Source organism: Chrysochloris asiatica, unplaced genomic scaffold (genome assembly GCF_000296735.1).
Source record: "Chrysochloris asiatica unplaced genomic scaffold, ChrAsi1.0 scaffold00229, whole genome shotgun sequence".
NCBI classification, from domain to species: Eukaryota; Metazoa; Chordata; class Mammalia; order Afrosoricida; family Chrysochloridae; genus Chrysochloris; species Chrysochloris asiatica.
Genome location: NW_006408747.1, coordinates 129,997 through 136,708, shown reverse-complemented (window position 1 = coordinate 136,708; position 6,712 = coordinate 129,997).

The following is a 6,712-nucleotide window of genomic DNA, read 5'->3' as shown; positions in this document are numbered from 1 at the left end:
GAAACCCTATGCAGGGTCACTATGGGTCAGAGTCGACTCGACGGCACTTAACAACAACAACAATATACCTTATTGGAGTCCTGGTATGGCGCCAGACTGCAAAGCCATTTGAACTGCAAGGTCAGAAGTTCAAGCTCACCAGCCACTCCTCGGAAACCCTATACAGGGTCACTATGGGTCGGAACCAACTCGACGGCACTTCACAACAACAACAATATACCTTGCTTATCATGCAAATATATCAAGTGTCAGAAGGCCATTGCTTTGGCAGCTGCCCAGTGGCCTATTTAAAATAAGTCAGAGTGTAAAGACCAGATCTAGACAGCAGGTGTCCAGGTCACACATTACCTGTAGGAGACATATCCAGAGACAAGAGAGTGTAGCTTAGTGGGTGGCAAGACAAGTCAGGATGGGAGACCTGGGACCCTAAGTAGACAGTGCCCGGGAGCAGAGCTTCTGATGGAGAGCAGTCGTAAGAAGGGCAACAGATATTGGTGAGTTGTTGTTATTGGAAGTGCCGTCGAGTCTGTTCTGACCCATAGCGACCCTGTATAGGGTTTCCGAGAAACTGCTGGTGAGTTTGAACCACCAACCTTGCAGTTCAAACGGCTTTGCAGTCTGGCCCATTAACCCACAGCGCCACACCAGGATTCCATTGATGGGTTAGCAAGAGGCAATAGGAAATCCTAGAATCCCAAGCAACATGCTGAGCCATGAAGGGGTGGCCAAGGGGTTCCTCATGAGGAACATGGCAAAAACCAAGCAAAGAGAAAAGAATGAGTCATAGCAAACCTTTTAGGAATTAAGTGGTAGTATAGATAAACAAATGCACATAAATGCATCAACTGTGTTTGGGAGAAAAATTCTTGTTTAGAAATTACAAGACTAGGTATCTAGTGTCAGTTTAAACCCTTCCAAGTGATGTGACCTTAGGTAAATTATTTAACCTTTCTAAGCCGATTTCAGCAGCTTTAAGATAGGACAATGCCTTTCATACATGTTACACAAGATTATAAGGACCTAATAAAAGGGTAGATGTGGAAGAAGTTTATAAAACACTGTGCTCCAGCCCTGTGTGCTGGACTTTTCTTTTCCCTGTCAACAAGCCTAAGGGAGGCTCTATACTCACAACAGGAGTCTGCAATTCTGGGACTTTTGCAGGGGTCATAGTAGAGAAACACTGAGATGGTATACTATTAGAATATTTTTCAATTCCTCTTTTCCAGATGTTAATGTTCAACATATACACACACTATGAGAATTATTCTTCTAGTCCACCAATGAAGTTGGTTTATTTACTCTATTGTAAATTGAAACTGGAGGCTTATGGTTCAAAAGGCCAACAGATGCACTTTCTTGGCCTGCAGTTGGCCTACATAGGGTGTCCTTGTCCTCTAAAAAACTATATATATTCTCTGTAGTTTCTAATATTTAAAAATCAGTAGATTTCAATGTCAATTTAATTTTCTAGTTTCTCTTGAAAAATCAAAAGTTCTAGCAACACTGGGCCCAAACTCCCACAAGACAACACTGGCTGAAACAGTGGTTCTTAAACTTAAGGGAGCATTGAAAGGGAGTAGTTGTTGTTTGGGCCATAAAGTCGGTATCGCCTCATAGCAACCTTATTTATACACAACAGAATGCAACACTGCCTGCTCCTGTGCCAACCTCACATTCTTTGCTACGCTTGACCCCACTGCTGCTGCCATTTTGCCAATCCATCTCATTGAGGGTCTTCCTTTTTATCAGCGACCCTCCATTCTACCAAGCATGATGTCCTATTTCAAGAACTGGTCCTTCCTGATAATATATCTGAAATATGAAAAATGTCATTTCACCATCCTGGCTTCTAAGGAGCATTCTAACTATACTTCTTTCAATATAGAAGTTTGTTCTTTTGGCAATCCATGGTACTTTTAATTCTCCTCTATCACCATAACTCAAATGTATCAATTCTTCCATGGTCTTCCTTATTCACTATCCAACTTTCACATGCATATGAGACTACTGAAAATATCCTAGTTTGAGTCAGGTGCAAATTAGTCCTCAAACTGATATATGTGCTCTTGAACACTTTAAAGAGGTCTTATGCAACAGATTTGCCTAATGCAATATGTCCTTTGATTTCTTGACTGCTGCTTCCATGAGTATTGATGGTTGATCCTAGCAAAATGTGAAGTCTTTAACAACTTCAATCTTTTCTGCATTTACCTTGATGTTATTTATTGGTCTAGTTGTGAGGATTTTTGTTTTCTTTACATTGAGGTACAACCCATAATGAAGGCTGTGGTCTTTGATCTTCATCAGTTAGTTTTATAAGTCATCTTTACTTTCAGCAAGAAAGGTTGTTTCATCCACATATCGCAGGTTGTTAATGAGTCTTCCTCCAATCCTGAGGGTGCTAAATTATACACTTCAGGACCCTGTTCTTGAGTCTTCTGACTCAGTAGGTCTAGGACAAGGCTGAGATTTTCTGTCTGACACATTTTCAAGTGATTTTGATGTTCTGGTCCAGGAACCATATTTTGAGAGCCACTGTGCTACATGATCAGTTCCCTTTAAATAGGGCCTGCACATTCCAATTCCAGTTCACCATAGTTCCCACCACTTTCTAATGTCTGTGGCACAAGTTTAAAAAAAAAAAAAGCATTACCTTCAAGTATACTTCAATTCTTGATCACCTGTGTGTGTCAGAGTAGAACTGTGTGATATATAGGTTTTTCAATGACTGAGTTTGGGGGAGTAGATTGCCAAGCTTTTATTCTGAGGCACCTTTAGGTGGACTTGAAGTTTTTGGTTAACAGCACAACCACTTGTGCCACCCAGGGACTCCAGTTGCACATACGTCTGCCACTGCTATTTTCCATGCTTACTATATGCAAGATCACTTACTTAATCTGCCTAACCTCCTAGGCATTCATTTGAGTTCCCAACCTCTGCTACTTGAGGACAGAAACCCTGCCCTAAGTGCACACCCCTTCTCTCTCTCTCTCTCTTCCCACCTCTCTCTCTCTCAATCTTTCTCTTGTACACACACACACAATCCTATACAACATCTTTGCACATAGCATTCAAATATGTTATTTGATTTGAATTTTATGTATAATGCCTGAGGCCTTCAAGGCCTGGCATGAGGATGGCAAGACTTTGAAGCAAGGAGCTGGTTTGGACCACCTTTTCCTTGCCTATTGGATCCAGATCTAAGAGCAGGACCATGCTGCCTCACATGTGGAAGTGGGAGGCATTGAACAGCATCAGACAAAAGTTTTTCTGAGATCCACTTCTCCTATTTAACTTTTCAGCCCCCAATTCTTAGTCCCACCCCCTAAAATCATTTACCTTCCAGGAGTACTACTAATTGAACAATTCAACAAACTGCTTTCACTGACTAATTTAATTATTTAACAGCCTCAGTACAGAGAGCTAATAATGCTGAGTCTTTTCTAATATTGTGGTGTATGAGCCCACCAATGAAGACACAACAAATTTTGACTACATTTTGAAATCAGTCAAAATACAGGCCAAATTCTTCTCCCCAGTGTCTACCCTAACCGTCACCCACACTTGATCTGTATTGGATCCTTGTTTGTAAGTCATGGTTTGTTTAAAATGGCCTCAAATTTAATTTCCACTAAGAGTTTAAATGCTTCTCTTCTCAATAATGAAGTAATGGGCAGTTCATTCAGTTCATCTAAGAAAGGATACCAGTCTGTAGGCCCACAAACTTATCCTTCTTTTATTGGCTGACAGCTAGTAAAAAGAGAGTCAGTTTTGCCAAAAAGGACATCAAGGTAATTTGTGAAGACCTGACCTCATTAAAAGATTTTTGAAATGTGACCAAAAGGAAGGAAAATATCTAAATTAACTGTTAGGGCCCCTGCTTACACTGTCAAAAGTAGCTGCAGAGTAGAATTACTATTATTCCCATTTTATGGGAAAGAGCCCTGGGGTTTATAACAACCTCTCTGGGATCGGTGCTGGTGGTTATGTGACGTGAAGTTGGTTCTGACTCATGGTGACCCAGTATAGGGTTTCCAAGGCTATAAATTTTTACAGGAGCAGAAAGTCTCATCTTTTTCCCATGGAGTGACTGGTAGATTAGAACTACTGTCCTTGCAGTTAGCAGCCCAACTCATAACCCACTATGCTAATCAAAGATACAGGGTCCTGGAATGGTATAATATGATAAGCACTGGACTGCTAACCACAAGGTCAGTGGTTCAAACCCACCAACTGCTCCTCAGAAATCCTACACAGGGTCACTATAAGTTGGAACCAACTCAACAACAGTGGAAGTCCACAGCTGCCCCATTACCAGTTTATCATCACCACCCACAAGTCTTGTACCAAGGGCATTTCTTTCCTCTGAACTATCCAGAAAAAGCTTAAGAATACAGAGACTGAAGGTGACAAAAACAAACAAACAAAAAATCACACACACAAATAGAAGACCCCATGGTGAGTGTACCTTAAAACCTATAAGAGAGAATGAGAAAATCACCACACAGTAGTAGACCAGAGAAGATATGCAAAGGCATGTCTATAATAACAAGTGTCTTCCAGTCTTAAGAAAGATCAACAGCTTTCTCAGAAGGAGACTTCGAGATATGGTACAAACAAAAGTGAAAGAGCCTGAGACAAAAGTAATCAAAGTCTATGAAGTACCTTACAGGGAGAGTGTTGGCTAACTGTGTCAATCTTTAATGAAGAGAAATATTTAAAACTCTCAATTTCAGAAATTCCAGAAGCCATAAAGGAAAAAATGAATGGGTTTGACATAAAAATGTATCATTTGTTTAAGAAAAAGATGCTATAAAAAATCAAGAGGTAAATGAACATAGATGAGGATAAAATATTATTTGAACTCGTATGCCAGTATATTACTACTACCATACACATATCCCTAAAATAATCAAGGACAAACAACCCAACAAGAAAAAAATGGATAAAGGACATAAAAAGACAAATCATGGAAGTTGTTGTAGTTAGATGCTGTCAAATTGATTCCAACTCATAGTGACCCTGTGCACAACACAACAAAACACTGACCAGTGTTTTGTATATAGCACATATATATATGTGCTATATACAAATATGTGTGCTATATACACATTGTAACCCTGTGCACAACACAAAAAAACACCTCACAATTATTGTTATGCTTGAGCCACTACGTCAATCTGTCTTCTTGGGGTCTTCCTCTTTTTTACTGACCCTTCACTTTACAAAGCATGATGTCCTTCTCCAAGAACTGGTCCCTCTGAATAATATGTCCAAAGTATGACAGGCAAAGGCTTCTAAGAAACATTCTGGCTGTATTTCTTCCAGCACAGATTTGTTGGTTCTTCTGGCAGTCCATGGTACTTTTAATATTCATCTCTAACACCATAACTCAAATGCATCAATTCTTCTCCTGTCTTCCTTACTCACTGTCCAACTTTAACATGCATATGAGGCTACTAAAAATACCATGGCTTGAGTCAGGAGCACCTTCGTTCTCAGACTGACATCTTTGCTCTTGAACATTTGCAAAAAGTTTTGTGCAACAAATTTGCCTAATATAATATGTTGTTTGATTTCTAGACTGCTGTTTAACCACGGAAAAGGAAATTCAAATATCCCAAAAGCATACAGAAAAATGCTCAATCTCATCTATAGACAGGAAACATGCAAATCAAAACACATATGTACAACCAAAAGCCTTGGTTTAGAGATTTAGGGTCATGGTTTCATTCACATCCCAGTTAATTAGCTGAACAACATGTTTAGTGCTTCTGTTCACCTTCTAATTAGTTACATAGTACCTCAAGTCTTAAAAGCTTGCAAAGCAAGACAATTGGTTTCTATTCACCTGGAATAACAGAGGAAAGAGGAGAATCAGGAATAGAAGGAAGATATGGAGTGGAGTCCTGGTATGGCATTGTGGATTAATGCGCCAGACTGCAAAGCTGTTTGAACTGCAAGGTTGACGGTTCAAGCTCACCAGCTGCTCCTCAGAAACTCTATACAGGGTCGCTATGGATTGGAATCGACTCAACGGCACTTAACAACAACAACAACATGGAGTGTTAAGGATAATTGTCTCCATGAATAACTGCTTTCTTTGCCATGAAACCAGAAGAACTGGATGGTACCTGGCTACCACTACTGAACATTTTGATCAAATATTCTATAGAAAAATCATGATCATAGGAGATAAAATGCAGAACAGAATTTCAGATTCTCATGGAATCCAGAATTTCTTGAGCCATGGGGACTGAATGGATTCCTGAAACTATTATCTTGTGATATTCTTTAAATCTTAAGCCAAACATATCCCCTGAAATCTTCCTAAAACCAAACAATAATATTGCTAAAACTAACAAAAAATGTCTGCCTTGAGCATAACGTTCTTTTAAGAATTATCTATATGGTATCAAAAGGAAAACAGTAACTGAAAGATTACATAGGAAGCTTGGGGAGTTTATGCTAATAGGGGAGGAAAAACTCAGAAAAGGAGGATGAGAAAGTAGCACAACTCAAAGAATGTAATCAATGACACTCAATTATACATGTAGAAACTGATGATTCAAAAAACTGTTGGGAGAACAAACAAGATGGCGGATCGGGCGGACGTATAGCAGAGAGCTCCGCCAACAACAACACAGAATACCCGAACAAGTAGGCTCAGGGGATGGTCCCAGAACTCTGAACCACATATAAAGGAATACTT